Genomic DNA, 25120 nt, shown 5'->3' with positions numbered 1-25120 from the left:
AACTGACCTGGAATCGTATCTACAACATTAGCGTATTCTGTTTCTAAGTTTGATTTATGCACTATTGCTATTTTTACTCTGTATGTCACAACAACTAACATTCACAGGCCATTGGGGTATCCATTTCGCTTCAAGCCAAAGTAAACAAACAAAGTAAAGGAGAAATATCTATAACTTTGCTTAAACAATGCATTAGCCGACGCAACGGAAATCAATTTTCACTGTTACAACTGCTGGTGCTTCCTCATGATTTTTCAGTATCACTCCAGTCCATATAGATTGGTACGATTTTCATAATTATTCAAGATTAATTCTGTATAAGTGAGGACTGTATTTGTTAAAAGAATCCTTGTTTAAAAACTACATCTCTCGTCACTGCTGCCTGTTCAGAGTAGTGGAGGAGAAAATCCGCCTCGCAGAAGCCAGATGCGGCCAATAAGTCCTAGCCTCTCTTCATCAAATGCATGATCTGATTCTGCACTCGGAGGACTAGACTTCCCGCTTCCATCTCTATCCCTATTTATCACCGCCTCGCCGGACCTGCCGTGTCACCACCATTCTTGGACTCCACACCAACTTTAGATATCTCTCCTGGATTCTTGTCCAATAGTCCTTTGAACTGCTTCCTTGCCTTCTTTTCGATTTCCTTTGTGTGTGCATCAACTGTTAGTTAGAAACTTTGAACACTATGAGTTTATGCATGTTTTGTTGCATACAGTTCCTTCTGTTTAAGTTTAACAAGGGCCACTATAGCATCAAGCTCGGAGGAATTATCGATGGCTATCATCTAATGAAGCGATGCCATTACATATAGAGTAGACCTCTATCAATCAAACATGATTCTGAAGCGTGGTGCCACTAACCTTCTCAAAATCGTTCTTTGCATCATCAAAGTCCCCACCTAACATGTATGACATTCCTCAGTGGTAGAGAGCTTTGACATGCACAGGATTTGCATCAAGCACCTATTCAAACACAAGTAAATCAAAGAACAATAGCAGGATCATGGGGTGCTCATGCGCCTCCTTCCCGCAAACTTACCTCGGTCTTCCTTTCGCCCCGACCAAGCCTCTCACCAATGTCTTCAACCCTCTGGTAGAACGAACTAGAAAATTACTTACCGGCTTGTGTGCCAAACTTCTCGATCAAGGTGATCGGCTCATCCTCATATCTGCAGTTTTGGACTCAATCCTCACCTATTTCATGTATGTGTTTCGCATCCCAAAGAAAACAATCAAAACATTGGACTCTGAGACGGTATTTTTTTGGGCAGGAGATGATGCTTGCTCAGGTTTTCAATGTCTTATTGCAAGGAAAAATGTCTGTTCACCAAATAAATTCGGTGGTTTAGGGCTGAAAAATTTACATGTTCAACACAACTGCCTCCTTATGAAATTTGCTGCCAAAGCACTCTCCACTACACAAACTCCCTTGCTTGAGTGGCTTGATCTCCAACACCCTAATGCTCTAGTCTCCTCATCCCCGCAAACCTATTTTCTATGCCGCACAATTTCACAGCAAATCCCTACTCTACAAAATATCTCTTTCGTTCTAACAAACAGTGGCTCACATACTTACTTCTGGCTAGACACTTGGCTGGTTCCACAACCCCTTGCCATCTCCTTCCCCCACCTATTTTCACACTCTACCTTAGAGCTGGTTAAAGTGGCTGCATTTCAGTATCCAAGCTAACCTCCATAATCGCCTCTCACTCATGGCAGAACAAGAGCTTGTGTCGCTTGTGGCTATTTTGCAGGATTTCATGCCCTCAGTGGGGGAAGATTAACGGTTCCTAAGACATGGCATTGGCTTCTCCACCAAGCATGCATACGGTGCCCTCATGGCTCGGTCAGATAACAATCTCATTGCTCCTCTCACATGGAGTGCTAAGGATCCGCAGAAGCTCAAAGTCTTCGTCTGGCTACTCTTCAAAGACCGCCTCAACACCAGGGTCAACCTTGCACACAAGCATATAATCGATTCAGATATATGCCCCCGGCTTGCTACGCTACCCGAAGACTCCAGCCACATCTTCATCACGTGCCCTCTTGCTAATCGGATTTGGCAACGACTTGGGCTCCTAACACAATCCAACGACATCACAGACCTATGGGACGTCACTACTCCTCCTTACCTCCCCACCACGGCATGGCCTTCGGTCCTCTTGGCTTTACTACGGATGATATGGGAAGCACGTAATGACATGGTATTTAGAACGGTCGACAAAGCTCTGTAATAACCCTTAGGAACCTTATTTCTGCTTTGGATCTCTGGTCTCATCGTGCAAACACAAGACAAGGATGACGTTTTCTCATGGCGTTCCTACCTCTCTGCATGTTGCACTGTGCCTATGTAATTCTGTACTTACTGCCATGGCAATCCTTTGAGCAATATATTCAGGTGGGGGAGCTCCCCTCCCCCCGGTGATTCTCAAAAAAACAGCAGGATCATAATGTGAACCTTGTGCAAATCTATACTTTGCAGAGGCTGAGGATCACTGTAGCAGACTTGAATGGAGTTCAGGGGGTGAAGTGCAAAATTGCAATCCATGAGGGAGTAGAGCAAAACTGTAAGTCCATTTGTCCTTTGATCCCCCAACCGTAGTCCATCCGACTTTCACCAATGGGCCATGTGGCTGTTTTCATGATACCACTGTCACAACCTAGATTATGGAGTGGATAGTGGTGGGTGCTAGCAGGGCGAGGGCGAGGGAGTTTAGGCTTGACGCCTTGTGGATAGATCTACTCTAGAGGGAAAAAGTCCCCTTTTCTCTGTTTATTTCTTCGATACATAATTACATGTAGTGCATCTTGGCAGTAGGCTAGGGAAGACTTGAACCAACTCAACTAATCAAACAAACTAGACATGGAAACCAATAAAGACCTATCCGGACGGGTCCCGTACCCCATGCCGTGAGAAGCTACGCCCAAGTTCCTTTCAATGTATTACCTTATTGCACGCTTCAATAGACTTCATGTACCCATCCATCTTCTGGTAGCAAGCACCTACATTTAGATGTAGAGAACTCTGCATTTGTAACAACATAAAAGGTTTAACATGTATCAGGAAACATCAACAAGTAGAAAAACGTATACTACTAATGGGAGGAGAAATGTGTGTGTGCGCGTGGGGCTGATCTAGTGGTCAGTGCATCAATCGGTATGGTAGGAGACAGCTAGAAAATGGAGTATCACCGTACTCTTGAATTGGCAAATATCTTCCCCTCTTCATCGTCTTGAGGATGCATGTGGTTATACTCCCTAAGCAACTGCATCCATAGAGGGAGGGGAACCAAAGTCAGCAAAAACTTTAAAGAGTTCTTGGCATGGCTTGTTTCACATCCAAGCATTTTCTTTTGACAAGCAAAGTGAGTTTTAGCATGACTTTTCTTTTATAACTAGAAAACAAAAGGGGAGCCCCAAAACAAATGGGTACATTATGTTAAAAGAAAATGAGCTCAAAGCTATTCACATCATATTTACAGAAGGGAAAATTAATGGACCCAAACAAAGAGTACCGGGCACACAGTGCATCCTCGAGTTCCATGAGTGGAAGAAGGTAGAGCCACAGGGCAAGCCTCTCACTCAGGTATGGCTGCGATTCTCAGGGGCTCCATCAAAGCCACCTTAGGATGCTCGGGTTGTTGCTAGTTTGGGGATTTTGGTCGGGAAAACTGAGAGGGTGGATATGGCCTTCACCAGAGCTAACGGGGTGGCTAGACTTTTGGTGAGTGTCCTAGACATCGAGTTTGTGCCTGATGTGGTTAAGTGGACTTATAGGGGCCAGGTTTTTAACCTTGAGGTTGAGTTTGAGGATACAGATCTCTTTGCCGAGGCTCTAGCAGGGACGGATGTGGATATGCATGACAAGGATGATGGATCGGGTAATTCGGATGCGCGAGGGGAGGCTGCTAGGCATGAGTTGACCAAAGGCCCGAATTCCACCTCGCAGACGCCCGGGACTGGGGCTGATGCTTCGGCTTCTGTGCCGATGAGTACTCTGAGATTCGGTTTGTTTGAGCCGGCTTCTGCTCCTCCTAGGTTGTGGAGTGAGCGAGTGGAGTCGGAGGACGTGCTAGAATGCATGCTCCCTCCTCTATATTTCGCACCGGCTGTTGAGGGGGAGGATTATGGGCAGGAGGCCCCTCATTCTCCCTCTCTTTCTGATGGTTTGCCGTAGATGAGGACTGCGGCAGAGGTGTCCGGGATGCCGATCGGTGGCTTGACCAGTTTGGGAGGGGCACCCGGGCAGGTGGCCTCGGCCCCCTCCTCTCCTGCGATGGCCGCGGCGGCCGAGCCTGTGGCGTCCTTGTGCCCCCAGGGTAGTCCTGCTCAGGTGTAGGGGCGGCTCCAGCCGACGCCGACCAAGGTGGTCGCGTCGCCTTCCAGCCTGAGGCCAGGGTCGGGTAGGGAGCAGGGGCAGGCGGCCCTCATGCCCACTTCTCCTTGCTCGCTTGTGGGCGGGATGCCGGCAATGCTGGCCGTGTCAGGTGGGGAGCATGGGTTGGTGGCCCAGCTCTCTCCCACCCTGCACTCACAGGGAGCATTGGGCACACCGCCGGTGCTTACGGCGGATCTTGGTGCCTACCCGGGTGTTGCAGCCGGGCCGTACGTGGGGGTGGTGCTGGAAGCCTTACCCCCAAACAGGGCCGCTCGGGAGGAGGTAATCACATTTGGAGGCATTCTGGGTCTGGTATCTGAGGGGCGACGGATGAGCTGCTGCCTCCAGAATCACCCGGAGGTTGATGACATGCAGCAGCGGTGAGCCATGAGGGTGGCCAAACTTCGTGACATTGAGGTCTCTACTGGTATGTCGGTCAACACCTCTAATTCCATTTTGCATTTTTCTGATAATGAGATTATTAATAATGCAAATCAATTAGGAGTTTCACTAGGTAGTAATGATAGTGAAATTTCAAAATCTGTCAATGATATCCTGGATTTGGAAGCGGAACGCGCTTCAGAAATGATTCGAAACTTAGCAGCAGTTAAACCCATGAATGACTCTGATATAGATGTGTTGGGAGTTAGAGTGCTCGATAATTTTTGTGCGGATCTTGCACCATCCCTTCCTGAGTCAGAGGAAGAGGATGACACTTTCGAACCTGAAGTAGTGAGATCCACGGAGCCCCGTTGTGAGGACCGGGTGGAGGATCAAAAGAAACCTAAACGCAAGTGGAAGCGGAAGATTTACCCTGCTTCGGCGGTGCGCAGGAGTGCTAGGATCCGTACTACTAAAAAATTTCATGACAAAATATGAGAGGAATCTTTTGGAATAGCGGAGGTCTGAAAGACTTGGCTAAAAGAAGAATTCTTGAAGACGCGTCCATCGAGCATAGGTTGGATTTTATTGCTCTATCGGAGACTGGTAGAGACAATCCCCCCCCCAGTTTCTCAGTACTTTATCAGGAGGTGTCGATTTTGATTGGTACTGCCTTCCTCCGAGAGGAAGATTGGGTGGGATCTTACTTGGAGTTAGATGCGAATCGCTGGAAGTGCGAAGTGTAGTGATGGGAGATTTCGCAGTTAAGTTTCGGGTCAGGACGAAGGTCGATGGGTTTAATTGGGCACCGGTGGTGTATATGGTGCCGCGCAACCCGAACTCAAACCGGAGTTTTTGGCAGATCTTGTTCAAATTTGCGGTTCCGAGCAGCTTCCAATCTTGGTTGGGGTGATTTCAACATTATTAGAAGGAGAGAGGAAAAGAACAATGATAATTTCGATGGCTGGTGGTCATTCATGTTTAATACCATTATTGAAAGCTTGGATCTAAGAGAGATAGAGCTTTCGGGTAGAAAATTCACCTGGGCTAATACATTGCCAAACCCGACGTTTGAGAAGTTGGATTGAGTCCTTGCAAGCGTCGAATGGGAACAGAAATTTCCCTTGGTAATGGTCCAAGCGCTTTCGCGCGGAATGTCTGACCACACGCCTTTACTGGTGGACTCCGGTGAGGCAACCCACATGGGGAACAAAAACTCTTTTTTCTTCGAACTGGCGTGGTTTGAAAGAGAAGGCTTCTTGGATCTGATAGCCAGGGAATGGGCTAAGGATGCAGGAGGTAGGACTTCCGTTGAGCGCTGATAGAATAAGATAAGACACTTGAGGAGTTTCTTGCGTGCGTGGGCTAAGCATCTTAAGGTTGAAAAGGAAAGACACCTTACACTTATTCAGTCCCTAGATTTAAAGGCCGAGTCCACAATTCTACAAACCAAGGAGCTTAATGCTAAACTTGAGGCGGAGATGAGATTGAAAGAGCTTCTCTGTGAAGAGGAATTGAAGTGGGCATTGCGGGCTAAGTTCACAAAGTTTTCCAGGGGGACACGAACACTCAATTCTTTCACATGATCGCTAATGGCAAGCACAGAAAGAAAAGAATCTTTTAGCTTGAACAAGATGAAGGAACGATTTCAGGACAGGAAAACCTAAAATTGTACATAACCGAATACTACAAGCAGTTGTTTGGGCCTTCGGAGGATAATTGTGTATCCCTGGATGTCTCTAGGACTGAGGATGTTCCTCAACTGGCTGCAGATGAGAATGAAATTTTGACTACCCCATTTTTGGAGAAAGAGGTGTTTGAAGCCATTTCACAGATGAAAAATAATAAGGCTCCAGGGCCGGATGGATTCCCTGCGGAGTTCTATAAAAAGTGTTGGCATATTATTAAGGGGGATTTGATACCGATGTTCCATGATTTATTCTCTGGACAGCTTCATCTATTTCATCTGAATTTTTGAATGATAACCCTGCTTCCTAAGAAAACAGAGGCTGTGAGAATTGAGTAGTTCAGGCCGATATGTCTTCTTAACGTTAGTTTCAAAATTTTCACCAAGGTTGGGACTAATAGGCTCATGCAGATTGCGCATTCTATGGTCTAGCACTCCCAAACTGCTTTCATGCCGGGCAGAAACATCCTAGAAGGGGTTGTGGTCCTTCATGAAATGCTCCACGAAATTCACACAAAAAACTAGATGGAGTTGTTTCGAAGGTGGATTTCGAGAAAGCGTACGATAAAGTCAAATGGCCTTTCCTTCAACAGACCTTGCCTATGAAAGGTTTTGATGAAGCATGGCGACGACAGGTAGAATCTTTCATGCAAAAAGGAAGTGTTGGAATTAAAGTGAATGACGACATGGGTCATTATTTCCAGACACATAAGGGCCTGAGACAAGGTGATCTGATGTCTCCTATCTTGTTCAACATTGTAGTGGATATGTTGGAAATTCTAATAGGAAGGGAAAAGGAGGCTGGTCAGGTGGGTGGCTTGGTGCCTCATCTAGTAGATGGAGATGTGTCTATCCTACAGTACGCCGATGATACTATCATCTTTATGGAGCATGACTTAGCAAAAGCAAGAAATATGAAGCTGGTGTTATGCTTATTTGAACAATTGACCGGGTTAAAGATTAATTTTCATAAAAGCGAATTGTTCTGTTTTGGAAGAGGCAAGGAGGAACAAGAGGCTTATAGACAATTGTTTGGGTGCGAATTGGGGGCTTTACCTTTTACGTATCAAGGTTTACCAATTCATCATCGTAAGCTGATAAACAGAGAATGGAAGTGCATTGAGGATCGATTTGAGAAGAAACTGAGTTGCTGGAAGGGCAAGCTCATGTCATACGGTGGCCGATTAATTCTTATTAATTCAGTTCTCACGAGTATGCCTATGTTTCTCTTGTCTTTTTTCAAGGTTCCAGTTCGAGTTAGGAAAAGGCTGGACTTCTATCGATCCCGATTCTTCTGGCAGAGTGATGAGCTAAAAAGAAAATGCAGACTTGCCAAATGGGATATTATTTGTCGACCAAAAGACTAAGGGGGTCTTGGTATTGAAAATCTTGAAGTCAAGAACAGATATCTTCTCAGCAAGTGGCTGTATAAGTTATCTGTAGAGAGTGAAGCCACATGGGCGTAGATTCTCCGTAGTAAGTATATTCACTCCAAAACATTGTCCCAGGTGACAGCAAGGTCGACGGATTCGCCCTTTTGGAAAGGGCTGATGAGAGTCAAATCAGCCTTAGTTATTTGGACAAAGTTTATAATTGGAAATGGCACCAATACGCGATTCTGGGAGGATACTTGGCTAGGAGAGACACCACTCGCGCTTCAATACCCGTCTCTTTATAGTATTGTTCAACGACATGATGCGTATGTTGCCACAGTACTTCAGTCCATTCCCCTCAATATTCGGTTTAGGAGGACGCTAGACGGTAATCGTTGGGAAGCTTGGTTCCATTTAGTGAGTAGACTGATGGAGGTCCAGCTGTCTCAACGACCCGATATGTTGCGCTGGAAGCTTACTAGGACTGGGGGGTTTACAGTTAAATCAATGGATCTCAATGTTATCAACTCTAGCTCCATTCCTAGTTCCAAACATGTTTGGACAGTCAAAGTTGCTTTGAAAATTAAAGTGTTTATGTGGTTTGTACATAAACAAGTCATCTTAACCAAGGACAATCTGGCAAAGCGTAACTGGACAGGATCTACTAGATGTAGTTTTGGCGATCGGGATGAATCTATCAAACACCGTTTTCTTGTCTACCCGCTGGCAAAAGTGCTATGGAGGACAGTGCACATAGCCTTTAATATTACTCCTTCGAATTCTATCAGCACGTTATTTGGAACGTGGCTTAACGGGATAGAGGCCGAAATAGCGAGACACATTCGCGTAGGAGTATGTGCTTTATTGTGGGCAGTCTGGAACTACAGAAATGATTTGGTTTTTAATAGAACAACAAATTTTCATTTTTTGCGGGTTATCTTCCGAGCCACTGCGTTGATCTGTATGTGGTCGCTACTCACTCCGATGGAGGCCAGGGAGCGTTTGTTTACTGGATCTATGCGGTGGGAGATGGTAGCACGAGATATTTTCAACCGGTTTGGATGGCGGTCAGGTAATAGGATAGGCAATTAGTTTCCCTATCTCTCTTATGTCAGCCGGTTGTGGCTTTATGATTACTTTTTTATTAGGCTCTCTGTGAGTTTTTCTTTACTTTCTTTGTGACTTTAAGACCTTTGTTGAACCTATTTGCTATTTTTTGAGGTGGCTGTATGCATCGTTCTGATGCAGAGGCCGGGGAGCCCCCCCTTTCGAAAAAAGGTGGGACAAACATGCTTTTTGTGGACACCTGCATGGAATTGCATACTTTCTGCTATCTCGCTGAATACATGGATCAGCACAAAAAATCTAGAACTGACAAAAAAGATCTCCCAACCACACTGTACAATGCTTTTGCCATATACTTTACATCATGTGAGCTAGTTCCACCAAAATAATAATCTTAGTACAATGAGATATCCTGCACTCCAGCACATTTATCCCAACAACATGAATTGCGGAATTTGCATGAAAGGCCATGACTAAAATGAGAGTCAATTTATAATGAAGAACCACAATGGCATGCTCATGCCTTGACGTTGGCATGGCTGTGGTGTTATCTCTTGTTTATTGTCAATGTCACTTTAATTCATTTATGTTTAACATTTAGATTCAAATTGAAGAATTTCGACACTTCACACAAACCTCGGGCTCCACTGAGGAAACTAGTGGTGCGGAGCACCCTAGGGTCATTACCATGGCTTTGGTTTCATTGCCAACGGACACACGCATCACATATACTAAGGTGAATTCCATCCTTTATGCGTGTCTACTTGGTTATCTCATGGGTGGTATACTACTTGACCCTCCTTCATGCATGCATAGGTTTGAGATGAGCTTCACGCGAGTCAAAGAGTGCAAGCACAAGAGTACGCCCACACCATCCATAGAGAAGCTTGGAAGCGGAGATGAAGAGAGAAGATCGGCAGCTGGAATCCGGTAACCATACTATCCGGCTTATAGCCGGACAAAAACCTCCTCTGGATCACCGTCTGGCCCTTCGTCTGGCTACCGCGTGCGAGGCAATAGAAGCTAAATTAGTGAAGTCAGACTGTCCGGCTTGGAACTCGGACAGTACGGCTCCTAGAGCGAGCCCTTCGAGTGGCGCCTGCGGAAGCCCTGATCCGGAAGAGTTGTAGGCTTGGGACCCGGATTGTCCAGCCTGTGCCTGCGTGCAAATCTGGCCCACGAGCTATGTATCCCCTCTCTCACCTCCCCCACTTACCTCTTCATGGCTAGGACTATATATACCTTCCCCCCACCTCCTCTCTAGGGTTAGCAAAGCAGAAACTAGATCTTGAGAGAGCATTGCTCCTTGACTCCTTTTACCTCCTCTTAGAGGATCAGGCCCTCCTAAGGGAGAAGAATCCCTTTGGATTACCAAGACCTCCAAATCCTTTGGATTGGAGAATAACAACTCCCAAGTTCCTCACATCTCTTAGAGATTGGGGAAGGACTGCCCTAGTTATCCTTTATTTTCTTTGTATTCACTTTTGATCTAAGGGATACTTGGTGTGGATCTTGTCCAATTAGTGTTCTCTCGTGTTTTCTTGTGGATTTGTCCCGGGTTCTTCGTGAATACAGACAATACACCCTAAATCCATCTCCAATTTGTGAAGATCGGGCCACCCTAGGGCTCTACATCAACTAGTTTACTAGATCTCGTCAGGTTTGGACAAGCCAAGTTTCCCTCAGTCCCAACCCTTTTTTGTAAGAGAGAGAGAGAGAAGTGCATGGTGCACTTCTCCAAAAATTCTGAAATGAACTCAGTAGATGTAGGGTCAAATTTGATTTGTATATTAAGCAATCAGTTATGGTGGGTACCAGATGAACTTAGGCACTTAGCACATGCTATTTTGGCCTATTTTTAGCTCTTTTGGACTTTGCTTCTTCTAATATGTTCTTAGAATGTTATAAACTTGCATAAAGAATCAAAGGGAAATAATATAACACCGACATACAACATGGATACACTGGCTACTCCTGGTCATGCCCGGGAAAATCTTTGGAAACAAGAATAGGTTTTTTAGGAAAGATGTAGACACACAGATGAATATCGCTACCTAAGACTCAATTATATAATACATGGAAGTAATCAATTTATTTTATAGCAACTTCAAGTACCAGTGGACATACCTTCTCGTATTTTGCTTTTGCAAGTTCAAATTTTCCTTCTTTAAATAGTTTGTTGCCCTATGAAAGGGATTCTGTTTAACGTCCATTGTCTAAAATCTAAAACAATTATGAAGTAACAGATCAAAATTATGAAATACTTTGTAACTAAGTATTGGTTGAATGTAGGCTCAAACTCTAGCAAAAAAGCTCAAAATTACAATAGACTAGGCCCAGCTGATGACCCAAAGGAAAGCTCGGGATTCTCATAAGCCTATACATCTAATGGCATCTTAAACCAAATAACCATCTTGAGGATTGCAAGACACTTGGTTGAAATTCATTTTACATGTTCCTCTAGCAAACAACATTCAAATAGCAGTTGAAATAATTTGTCCAAATAGAAAGGAAAGAAAGTAAGTAAAATTTTATGCAAAGATGTTTCATAAGTTTCTTAAATACAACCGGTTGGGTCGGAACGGAATGCGACGTTGTGTTCATCGGGAGCCAACCGGCTTGGACGGAACAGCCGATGGAAACGAGGCCTGGTATACCGTGGAATGAAGGAAACGGCCTTGTGTTCGACTGGCCATGGTCAAAATGGGATCCTGTTCATTGGGAGGGGTCTGGCGTACCTCAAAATAGAGGAAACGGACCTCCTACGGTCGAAACGGGGTCCTATTAATCGGGAGGGGTGTGGTGTACCACAAAACGGAGGAAACGGACTTGTGTTGGAGCGCTATGGTCGAAATGGGGGTCCTGTTCATCGGCGGTGTGGCGTACCGCAAAATGGGACTCCACGGGATACTGTTCATCTCCACCGTCGACTGCCTCCATGGGCTACTGTTCATCCACCGTCGACCTCCTCCAGCCTCCACATGCGACTGTTCATCCACAGGCTCTTGTTCATCCAGCCTACACCGCGCGCTACTCCATCGGCTACTGTTCAACCAGCCCTCTCCATGGGGTCCTGTTCAACCACCCCTCCACGGGCTACTGTTCATTCAGCCCTCCACCGGCTACTGTTCAATGAGCCCTCCACGGGGTCCTGTTCATCCACCCCCAACCGGCTCGAGCGGGGTCATGTTCATCCAGCGACAACACCACGGGGTCTTGTTCATCCACCCCCACCGGGAACTATTCATCCAAACCCCCCCCCCAACAATGCTCACTGTTCATCCAGAGGCAACATCGATTGGCTTCAGTTAGCAACAGTAGCGAAGGAATCACTCGGGTTCAGTTAACAGCAAGGGACCAATCAATCGCTTGGGTTCAGTAACGTGTAGCCTACAGTGCAATCGCTCGGGTTCAGTTAGAGCCCAACACCTCGCTCAGGTTCAGTTAGAGCCCAACGCCTCGCACACACGCGCGTACGAACGAGAGAAACGCGCATCGCTCGGCCCCCGACCACCCATCGTAACCGGGAACTCCCCCGATATTTTCCTCGCCCTTGCTTCTACCATGGTTTTTTCCGTCATGGACGGCCCAAAGAATGTCATGCAACTGCGTCTCCGGCCCGCCCAGGATGAAATCCCATTTTCTATCATAATTTTTTGCCATAGAAGTTGGACCCCACCACATCTTTGATGATACCGGGTTTTGTCACAATTATCATCATAGAAGTGTCATAAGCATGACAGGAAAAAATTTGTTCGGCCCAAAATGTCACGGATGTGTCTTTTTTTGTAGTGGTTGTGAGGATAAGTAATTCAAGACCTACATGATGATCAAGAATTCAAGACTTCAAGGACTCAATATACCTCAAGGTGGAATGGTATGGCATCTGGCAGCCTGTTATCTATCATGGTTATGCCTGGGAATCCTGGTATCTACTTGTAATCATCCCAACGGAATGTCACCTAGGCTCAAGGAGATGGATGGATACTTCAAGGCCGGAAATCTTACGTGTGCAATCGCAAGTTATTATGGGCTCTGGCATGGTTGACCTTAGTCAAGACTCTGGCTGGTCAAATTGCTAGCAGATGTAGACAAAAGGTAGGATTGGATGGGAACTGACATCTGTCGGATGATCGTTCTGGAAGAGCATGTTTCGATCGTCCCGTTCTCAAACACCACGAAGTATGAGGACATAACAGGAGGGATCTAATATTGCGGATAAAGTGTAGAAGACTCTGTGGAGTAACAATCTAATCGATTAGACAACATGAGGACCGAAGATGATACTATCATCCAGTCTCAACACAATAAATTATAATGACTGGGTTTATTAATAATTTGGGATATGAGAATTGGTTGGCGAAACCACCTTAGTAACAACCAACTTCTGTAGTAATATTTGCATTTACCTCCTTTGTTGTAGGGAAAAAATCAGCTTTTCGCAAAAATTATAAACTTAGAGCCCCATAAGCCATATTTCCATATAGTATAGATGTTTTATTTATCAGTTCTCTCTTGTGACTTGCCGACATATTCAAAATGCTGACCTACATGTCTGTAACGTCTCATGTTTCAGAGTATTATTCCGTCCAAGAGTGAGGCTATATTCTACGCTCGGTGATATTCCCTTGAAGTCGGATGGACTCTCTACCTTCTACGTCTTCCGCAATAGTATATCTCATGAGTTGGCCTTCAGCCAATTTATTATTTTTGTAATAAAGACTCTATATGAGATTTCGATGTAATAAAGCATTTGTGATTGCTCTTTGATATATACATTGATGTACTGTGTGTGCCAGCATGATCTTGGGATGGTACATATACATAGAGACTTGACCGTTTTTGGGTCAGGTCGCTACACTATATGATTTTTAAGGATAGCGTTCCTAAGCATTTGGGACATTTACATTTTTTCCCCTAAATTTGTCCCGACCTCACCTTTACTCCTAAATAAAAACAGTGCTCAACTATACCCCTCTTCCTTTAGGTGCCATTATGGAAATACCCTTATGTGTCATTTCCGTATGGTTAACGATCTTTGACCATCAATGATGTGTTCCCTGGATATTTGTACCCCTCTCTTCCTAAGTCACTTACAGGTGGGACCCACCCAAAGAAAGTAAAAAGGGAAAACTCTCTTATCTCTACCACTTACACATATGGGACCCAACAAAAAGAAAACAAAAAATAAAACACTCTCTCCTCTCAATCTCTCCGGTGAGCTCTCTCTCTCTCATCCCCTTGAGCGAGCTCTCTCACAAGTAGCAGCGCGACGACGACGCAACCAGCGATAGCAGTGGGCAGCGCCAGAGTAGTAGGCAACAACAGCGGCAAGCAGCAGCGCGGCGATGGTGCAAGATGTAGCTGCAACACAATGACAAGCAGCAGTTTGGTGGACGCGCAAGTAGTGGTAGTCAACGGTGCAAGCAACAGCGGCCAGCGAGGCAAGTAGCAGTAGAAGGCAGTAGTGGCAGCAAGCAACAATGATGTGGCAGCGCAAGCTACAACGACGGGGTGATAACAACCAACAGCGTTTGTCAGTGTCAAAACCGGTCAATATCGGGTAGGTGGTCCCAAACTGTGCGTTTGAGGATCGAAGGTAACATGAGACAAAGGACATGATGTTTACCTAGGTTCGGGCCCTCTTAATGGATGTAAAACCTGACTTCCTTCTTGATTGACTTTGATGAGTATAAGGGTTACAAGAGTTGATCTACCTAGAGATCATAATGGCTAAACCCTAGATGTCTAGCCTATGTGAATTCCGATAGCCTCTATGGACTAAAACCCTCTGGTTTATATAGATACCAGAGGAGCCTAGGGTTGTACAGAGTCGGTTTACAGAGGAAGGAAACTATGCATCCGGACGCCAATCTTGCCATCCACGCAAAGGAGAGTCCCATCCGGACACGGTGGAAGGCCTTCCACTATGTATCTTCATGGCCCATCAGTCCGGCCCACAAGACACCGGCCGGACACCCGAGGACCCATTAATCCAGGACTCCCTCAGTAGCCCCTGAACCAGCCTTCAATGACGATGTGTTAGGCACATAGAATGTCTTCGGCATTGCAAGGCGGGTTCCTCCTCCGAATACTTCAAAGCAATCTTCTGAATAAAATAACTGTATCTAGCTTTGTATAACAGCCACAACCATCAACCACGAAGGCAATATACTTAATCAAAATAAGGTTTGTCAACTAACAAATTTTTTTGGCGAAATGCCACGTCTAGCCTCATTATCATTTTGAACCATTTTTAGCCTCCCGCTTCGCGTTTTGAGGTGCCGCCTCTATTGACACATCTTTTCAAAGCAGAGATCATGTCCCCTTATTGCGAGATTCTCATCAATACGGGTTTGGGTAATCCAACCATGCCATTCGCACGACCCCTTGGGAACAGGCGAATTCTAAGGCTTGAGGGGGCATTTGATATTCACTGCCTATATAAGCGGGTAAAGATCCCTTCTTTTTACCTCATGCCCTCTTCCTCCCTTTGCTTTCCCATCCTCGAGCTCCAGCGCCCAAGTTTCGATCTTTCCCACCGCCTCCAACCTCTCCGGCCATGTACGGATCCGGTTCATAGGGCAAGTGGATGACATCCTCCGTTACAGAGGAGGATGTCAAGGAGCTCCGGGAGGCGGGCTACCTGGTTGCAGACGTCACGCACAAGCTCCCTGCAAAAAAGTGAGTCAAACCCACTCCAGAGCCCGGTGAGAGAGTGGTGTTTATCCCCCACTTCCTCCGCGGACTAGGGTTTCCTCTCCACCCTTTTGTCTGCGGCCTCATGTTCTATTACAGGCTAGATTTCCATGATCTAGCCCCAAATTCCTTCCTCCACATCTCGACATTTATCATCGTATGCGAGGCGCTCCTCTGCATCCCCCCCCCCCACTTTGGCCTATGGCTCAAGGTTTTCAACGTGAAGTCGAAGGTGGTCGACGGGCAGCACGCGGACTGCGGCGTTTCCATGGTGAGCAAGATCCCCAACATCACCTGGCCCAAAGGGGCCTTCGTGGAGACTGTCAAGATATGCAACAGGAGTGGTTCTACATCACCGAACCTTGCGACGCCATATGGGCAGCCACTCCTGAGTTCAAATCCGGACCCCCAATGCGGCTTGCATCATGGACCAACAAGGGTCTGAACTGGGGGTCGACCGACGAAGTGATGATGCTACAAAAGCGCATCAAAATATGATAGAGATGAACACCAGTCTCACTGACGTGATTCAGGTGATGCTTTTCCGCCGGATCCTCCCCTTCTAGCGCCGGCCTCTCCATATGTGGGAGTTTACTCCAAAAGGGCTGCGAACCCTGCAGCGATTCTTTGGCACAACGCACGAAGAGATCTAGAAGCTGCTCTTCAAGGGCCAGAAGACGTGGCTAGAGATGACCGACGACATCGGCCTCGACAGCGTGCATCCAGCCACCCCAGTAAGCATTTAGTTTCCAAACATAACTTCAATTCACAAATCAAAGGGTATGCTGAGCCTTCCATCCTTCAACCAGGGTTGGACAAAGAAGGCGGAGTGGATCAAGTGTCTAGCTCCGCTACTTGAAGACCCAGCCATTCCTCTGCTAATGAGGATGTTGGTCCTGGTGCCATATCAGGCGCCGGAGAAGAAGGCCAAGAAGAAGAGCAAGGAGGCCAAAGGTGGCCTTTGCCGTAAAGGTACTTCAGACACTGTGTCCGAAGAGACCGAAGATCCCTCCTCCCATGAGGGAGATGAAGACGAAGAGGAGGAGGAGGCAGAGAGTGATTCTCCCCTTAAGGGGAGGAAGAAAAAAAGGGTAGCCTCCGTAGACCCGGAGGCGGGGGCGTCCAAGAGAGGGAAGATATCCCTCTCGGATGGCTCGGATTCGGATGCCGAATCCATCCCCGAGCAGTGCCCCAGGGTGAAGCCCCAGGCCGCATCGTAAGTATCCGAGGATGCTTTACATATATACAGTCTTTTATGATTGTAGGATAACATATTGTATTATGTGTTTCAGTACGGCCTGTGACCTCCCCCAACTATCATCATCTGAGGGGAATTCCCTGGCGCCGGAGATGGTGGACAGCGAGATGCCTCCACGAGCCTCTTCGCCACCCACTGCGGATGACACCGAGGTGTTATCCCAAAGGACCTCTCCGGGCCATGGAGAAGTGCGGGAGGTCGCCAAGACGGCGCCAGAGGGTAATGCCTCCACTGCCGAGAACATGGGGGCGCAACCCCCATGGAGACTGACGACGGGGGCCCTGACCAGTCCGACCCCCAGCCGAACACCATTCTGGAGACCCATGTGATTCCGAAATCGAGTGAGCAACCCCCTTCAAAGGAGGGGGGACCGCCAACTCCAGCGGCAACCTCCGCTAATCCGGAGGCGTTGAACACTTTGATGGAGGCACTGTGAGGTGCTTCCATCGTGGAGGAGCACCGCACCCTGATGGGTGTGGTAGTTGAGAAGGTTCAGTCCACCAAAAGTGGGTTGAATGAAGCCTTCACCATCCTACTAACAGGCTTTGAGGTATGCGATGTAATATTCTTAGCCGCTTTTCATATGAAAAATATGCCTATATATAGATAGTAGCCCCTGAGACTCTGTTCGGTTTTAAAAAACGGCCAAACTGAGGATCAAATAATAATCACAGGAGGTAACATACTGGTCTATTGGTAAACAGGCTTCCCTATTAGCGGCGACCGCCTAGGCCGGCGGCGTTTTCGAACTCAAGCGGAAGCTGCGGCGGGCCGATTATGATATCGTGTGCATTAACAAGCGGTTCGACGAGGCGCAAGGTATGTTTTGAAAAATTATTTACACACCTGAAGTGATATGCCAATGCGGAGTCTAAGCTCGTGTGTTGCCCAGATTATTACTATAGGTAGTGTGACCGAGGTCGAGACCCTCAAGAGCGCCCTCGCCCAAGCCAAGGAGCAGGCACAGGTGAGCAAAGCGGCCGCTGATTTAAAGGCCGAGCAAGTCACCCACCGCCGGTATGAGGAGCAGGTGACCGAAGTAGAGCAAGAGGTCAAGGACGTGGCCAGAAAGTGCAAGGCCTCAGAGGAGAAGAATAAGGCCCAAGCGGGCGATCTCGCCAAGGCTCTCCAGGAGGCCAAGGAGGCGTAGACTGAGTCCCGGGCGGTTTGCAAGGAGATCAAGCAGGCAGAACAGATAGCGGCTGGTAAGCCCTTTCTTTTGCAGAGTAAATTTGGTAGTCAGAAATACGCCTTGCTCACTCGACTATGGGGTTCTCCAGACGCCTTTCCGGATCTTTCGAAGAGTGTTGCCGATGCCGCGCGGTTTTTCTGGGCCCAAGAGGGGAACACGACGGAGAAGCTCTTCTAGTCACAGTACCTGGCGCCGGAGCGTCCAGCGCTGTTGAACAACCAGATGATGCAGCTGGCGTAGGTGCATAGGATGTCTGGCTTGGCCATGAAGGACCTCATAGTTCGGCTATGGCCAGCCGAACCCATTCCTAGTAGCCACTTCGGCCTGGTGACACGACACGCCGACACCCTGTCCCGAGTCAAAGTTGTAAAGCGCTCGGCATGCATAGAGGGTGCGGATGGCCTTGGCCCGTGTCAACATGCACTGGGCTAAGATGAAGGCCACCGTCTTGGTGACCGAGGGCCCGCCCAAAGGCAAGGATCACCACAAGCTGAAGCGATATTTCGAGGATGTCCTCGAGGGTGCCCAAATAATAGAGGGCTGGTGCTCAAAGAATATTGTGTTCGTATGAATGTATCCGGGTTGTCCAGCCCTTATTTTGTGAACCAAGGCTTTGTAATATATTTATGCCTTTATTCTAAAATTATTTACCTCATGTGCAGCCGTTTTTAATTCTGAGAGTTTACCAGTCGTCGGCTTCAGCCCCCACGTAGATGCTACGGGTGTGTTCAGAATAGCACATGATCACACTTGGCCCAACGTCTTGGTCCGTAAAGCAGGTGTCTGTGCAGCGAACCAGGCAATCAGACTATGCGGTTTTATCACTCTCACTTAGCCATAGGAGTTTCACAATGGGACTAGGAACTAGCCCCTGGTTCGTGTGTGGCTATCCGAACTTGGATGCCTTTGGCGCGTGACTGGATGGAGGCAAGTCCTTCATATAATACGGAGGAAATCGCAAGAGATTTATGGTAAGTCGCTGAATCACTGACCAGCTATCGCCGTATCGTGACAGATAGTTTTCGGCTTTGATACGTCTCCGTCGTATCTATAATTTTTTATTGCTCCATGCCAATATTATACAACTTTCTTAAACTTTTGGCAACTTTTTATACTATTTTAGGACTAACATATTGATCCAGTGCCCAGTGCCAGTTCCTATTTGTTGCATGCTTTTTGTTTCGCAGAAAATCCATATCAAACGGAGTCCAAACGGGATAAAAACTGACAGAGATTTTTTTGGAATATATGTGATTTTGGGGAAGAAGAATCACCGCGAGACGATGCTCGAGGGGGCCACGAGGCAGGGAGCGCGCCCTGGGCCCTCGTGGCCACCCTGTAAGGAGGTTGGTGCCCTTCTTTCGCCGCAAGAAAGCTAATATCCGGATAGATATCGTGTCCAAAATTCATCTCAATCGGAGTTAGGGATCTCCGAGAAATTAAGAAACGGTGAAAGGGCAGAATCAGGGAATGCGGAAAATTAGAGAGACAGAGAGACATATCCAATCTGGGAGGGGCTCTCGCCCCCCCTACCCCATGCCATGGAGGCCATGGACCAGAGGGGAAACCCTTCTCCCATCTAGGGATAAGGTCAAGGAAGAAGAAGAAGAAGAAGGGGGCCCTCTCCCCCACTCTCCCGGTGGTGTCGGAACGCCGCCAGGGCCATCATCATCACCGCAATCTACACCAACAACTTCACCGCCATCATCACCAACTCTTCCCCCCCCCTCTATGTAGCGGTGTAACCCCTCTTTTACCCGCTGTAATCTCTACTTAAACATGGTGCTCAACGCTATATATTATTTCCCAATGATGTATGGCTATCCTATGATGTTTGAGTAGATCTGTTTTGTCCTATGGGTTAATTAATGATTGTGATTGGTTTGAGTTGCATGTTTTATTATTGGTGCTATCCTATGGTGCTCTCTGTGTTGCGCAAGCATGAGGGATCACCACTGTAGGGTGTTGCAATACTTTCATGATTTTCTTATGGTGGGTGGCGTGAGTGACAGAAGCACATACCCGAATAAGTAGGTTGTTTGCATATGGGAGTAAAGAGGACTTGATACTTTAATGCTATGGTTGGGTTTTACCTTAATGATCTTTAGTAGTTGCAGACGCTTGCTAGAGTTCCAATCATAAGTGCATATGATCCAAGTAGAGAAAGTATGTTAGCTTATGTGTCTCCCTCAAATAAGATTGGAATAACGATTACCGGTCTAGTTATCGATTGCCTAGGGACAAATAACTTTCTTGAGTGAAAACAAGCTCTCTACTAAAACTAACTTAGTTGCGTCTTCATCTAAACAGCCCCTACTTTTTATCTACTCGCTCTTTATTATCTTCCAAACCTATCCAACAACACCTACAAAGTACTTCTAGTTTCATACTTGTTCTAGGTAAAGCGAACGTTAAGCGTGCGTAGAGTTGTATCGGTGGTCGACAAAACTTGAGGGAATATTTGTTCTACCTTTAGATCCTCATTGGGTTCGACACTCTTACTTATCCAAAGAGGCTACAATTGGTCCCCTATACTTGTGGGTTATCAAGACCTTTTTCTGGCACCGTTGCCGGGGAGCAATAGCGTGGGGTGAATATTCTCATCTGTGCTTGTTTGCTTTATCACTAAGTAATTTTTATTTGCTATTCTTTGTTGTTTTCTATCTTTAGTTATGGGTAGGAAACGCAAAATACCAAAAAAATTAGTTGTACCTACTGAACCAATGGTTGAAGAACCACTCAAAATCTATCACACTACTAAAGCTTTTTACTTGGATCATCATCGATCCCTGTGTGCTCGTGATGAAACCCCAACTAGCTTAGTTGAGGGCAAATCTTTAGATGAACATTCTTGTTATGTGTGACACCGCTTATCTCAAAAAGGGAAACTTTTACTGGAATTTATGATGAAAATTCTTGCTATGTGTGACACCGCTTATCATCGTTTGCAATGCTATGCTTGGAATTTATGTGAAATATATGATGTTAATTGTTGTTCTAAAAACCCAAAGAAACACCTGCCCTACCAATGTGAGTTTAGTGATAATGGAATAGTATCTTCGTATGCTAAGGGTGTTTATAATTACTATGGTGTTCAACAAATTGAAGAATTTCTTGCTTTTAAGGGTGCTTATGAAATTTCTCCTTTGCTTTAAATATATGATGCTACTCTTTACAAATCTAGAAATTTTGCCATACTTAAATATTGTTATGATAATTATGCTTCTAATGCCTATATTAAACCATATATTGAGGACTCCTCCATTGTCCAAGCAGAGACTAATATTTTGCAGGAGTCTATGGAAGAAGAAATTGATGAAACTGTGAGATCACTGGATGAAAAAGATGATGAGGAGAGCGAAGAAAAAAAGGAGGAAGGTCAGATTAGCTACCCATGCCCACCTTCTAATGAGAGTAACTTTCCAACTCATACATTATTTAATGTTCCTTCGTTCTTACCGAAGGATGATTGCTATGATGATTGTTATGATCCCGTTGATTCTTTTGAAATACCCCTTTTTGATGAACTTGATGCTTACTATGCTTGTGGCCATGTTGCCAATATGAATGATGCTTATGGTGATGAACTTGCTATAGTTCCTTATGTTAAACATGAAACTGTTGCTATTGCACCCACACATAATAGTCCTATTATATTTTTGAATTCTCCAAACTACACTATATCAGAGAAGTTTGCTCTTATTAAGTATTATGTTGATGGCTTGCATTTTACTGTTGCACATGATGATTTTGATGAATGTAATATGCATGTGCTTGCTGCTCCTACTTGCAATTATTATGAGAGAGGAACTGCATCTCCACCTCTCTATGTTTCCCACATGATAAAATTGCAAGAAACTGTTTATACTATGCATTGGCCTTTACTATGTGTGCATGAATTGTTCTTTTATGACATGCTGATGCATAGGAAGAGAGCTAGACTTCTTCATTGCTTGATATATGTTGATTTGTGCTCTCTACTAAATGCCAAATCATTGCTAATTCAAATTTGCTTTGATATACCTTGGGATCCGGGTGGATCATTACTTGAGCACTATCTCCCTAGATTAATGGCATTAAAGAAAGCACTGCTAGGGAGACAACCTGGAAGCTTTAGAGAGTCATTTATTTCTTTTGAGTGCTTTTATAAAGTTCAAAAACAAAAAAATAAAGAGGGGAACCTAAAACTTTTTCAAAAAGAAAAGCAAAAGTGAGAAAGACGAGCATTGTTAAAATGGGAGCTAGCCTTGAACTCTGTTCATGCCCATGGAAACTTTGTGACCCTTCATTACAGAAACTTTTCAACAAAAATAATTATCCCCTTGTTAAATTCCTTTGTATTATAAAAATAATGTGCCAAGATTTGCCTTTAGGATGTTTACATTGCTTGTTGGTTTGTGCGGTGCAGAACAGAAACTTTGCCTGTAGTGCGTGATTTTATATTTTTTACTGGAACGCCAAACTGTTCTGAAACTTCTTGCACTGTCTTTCAATGCAAATTGTTTATTTTTCCTAATTTTGGTAGAATTATTTGTGTAAAAGAGTTATTCTGAATGTTCAGATTACTACAGACTTTCTTGTTTAAGACAGATTCTGTTTTTGATGCATTGTTTGCTTGTTTTGATGAAACTATCCATTTCTATCAGTGGATTAAGCCATGGAAATTTATATTACAGTAGCTACAGTGAAAAAACAAAATATTAATTCGTTTGCAACAGTATTAGAGTAGTGATTTGCTTTATTATACTAACGGATCTTACCGAGTTTTCTGTTGAGTTTTGTGTGGATGAAGTGTTCGCAGATCGAGGAGGTCTCGATGTGAGGAGAAGGAGGAGAGGCAAGAGCTCAAGCTTGAGTATGTCCAAGGCACCCCAAGTAAATATTCAAGGATACTGAAGCGTCTAAGGTTGGGGATGCCCCAGAAGGCATCCCATCTTTCTTCAACAAGTATCGATATGTTTTCAGATTCGTTTCGTTCATGCGATATGTGCAAATCATGGAGCGTCTTTTGCATTTAGTTTTCACTTTTATTTTATGCACCATGCTAGTATAAGATAGTCTTTGGTTGATTTATAGAACCCATTGCACTTCACTTATATCTTTTGAGTATGGCTTTATAAAATGCTTCATGTGCTTCACTTATATCATTTGAAGTTTGGATTGCCTGTTTCTCTTCACATAGAAAACCGCCATTTATAGAATGCTCTTTTGCTTCACTTATATTTGTTAGAGTGTGGGCATATTTTTTAGAAATAATTAAACTCTCTTGCTTCACTTATATCTATTTAGAGAGATGACAGGAATTGGTCATTCACATGGCTAGTCATAAAATCCTACATAAAACTTGTAGATCACTAAATATGATATGTTTGGTTCCTTGCAATAGTTTTGCGATATAAAGGTGGTGATATTAGAGTCGTGCTAGTGGGTAGTTGTGCAATTGAGAAATACTTGTTTTGAGGTTTGCAAGTCCCGTAGCATGCACATATGGTAAAATTTGTGTGACAAATTTGAAGTATGGGGTGTCCTTTGATTGCTTTCCTTATGAGTGGCGGTCGGGGACGAGCGATGGTCTTTTCCTAGCAATCTATCCCCCTAGGGGCATGCGTAGTAGTACTTTGCTTCGAGGGCTAAAAACTTTTGCAATAAGTATATGAGTTCTTTATGACTAATGTTGAGTCCATGGATTATGCGCACTCTCACCCTTCCATCATTGCTAGCCTCTTCTGTACTGTGCATTGCCCTTTCTCACCTCGAGAATTGGTGCAAACTTCGCCGGTGCATCCAAAGCCCGTGATACGATATGCTCTATCACACATAAACCTCCTTATATCTTCCTCAAAACAGCCACCATACCTACCTATCATGGCATTTCCATAGCCATTCCGAGATATATTGCCATGCAACTTCCATCATCATCATATACATGACTTGAGCATTTAATGTCATATTGCTTTGCATGATCGTAAGATAGCTAGCATGACGTTTTCATGGCTTGTCTGTGTTTTGATGTCATTGCTACGCTATATCATTGCACATCCCAGTACACCACCAGAGGCATTAATATAGAGTCATATCTTTGTTCTAGTATCCAGTTGTAATATTGAGTTGTAAGTAAATAAAAGTGGGATGATCATCATTATTAGAACATTTTCCCATGTAGGTTATCAAAATAAAAGAGGCCAAAGAAGCCCACCAAAAAAAGAGGAAAAAACAAAAAGAATTGAGAGAAAAAGAAAGAAGGGACAATGTTACTATCCTTTTACCACACTTGTGCTTCAAAGTAGCACAATGTTCTTCATATAGAGAGTCTCATTGAGTTGTCACTTTCATATACTAGTGGGAATTTTCATTATAGAACTTGGCTTGTATATTCCGATGATGGGCTTCCTCAAATGCCTGAGGTCTTCATGAGCAAGCAAGTTGGATGCACAACCACTTAGTTTCAGTTTGAGCTTTCATACACTTATAGCTCTAGTGCATCCGTTTCATGGCAATCCCTACTCCTCACATTGACATCAATTGATGGGCATCTCCATAGCCCGTTGATTAGCCGCGTCGATGTGAGACTTTCTCCTTTTTTGTCTTCTCCACACAAACTCCACCATCATATTCTATTTCACCTATAGTGCTATGTCCATGGCTCATGCTCATGTATTGTGTGAGGGTTGAAAAGGCTAAAGCGTGTTAAAAAGTATGAACCAATTGCTCGGCTTGTCATCGGGGTTGTGCATGATGGGAGCATTTTGTGTGACGAAAATGAAACATGGCCAAACTATATGATTTTGTAGGGATGAGCTTTCTTTGGCTATGTTATTTTGAGATGACATGATTGCTTTATGAGTATGCTCGAAGTATTATTGTCTTAATGTCAAATGATAGACTATTACTTTGAGTCACTCGTGTCTTAATATTCATGCCATGATTAGATTACATGATCAAGATTATGCTAGGTAGCATTTCACATCAAAAATTATCATTTTTATCATTTACCTACTCGAGGACGAGAAGGAATTAAGCTTGGGGATGCTGGTACGTCTCCGTCGTATCTATAATTTTTGATTGTTCCAGGCCAATATTATACA

The 25120-nt window shown here is 45.0% G+C and overlaps 1 pseudogene; it reads right to left on the bottom strand.

Annotated features, from left to right (window-relative positions):
* Positions 1 to 372: 372 nt before the first annotated feature.
* Positions 373 to 15467, bottom strand: LOC125554733 (peptidyl-prolyl cis-trans isomerase PASTICCINO1-like; annotated as a pseudogene).
* Positions 15468 to 25120: the final 9653 nt, after the last annotated feature.

This window comes from Triticum urartu, chromosome 4A, assembly GCF_056163025.1.
Source record: "Triticum urartu cultivar PI428250 chromosome 4A, HENAU_Tu73, whole genome shotgun sequence".
Taxonomy (NCBI): domain Eukaryota; kingdom Viridiplantae; phylum Streptophyta; class Magnoliopsida; order Poales; family Poaceae; genus Triticum; species Triticum urartu.
This window is presented reverse-complemented; position numbering and strand designations above follow the sequence as displayed.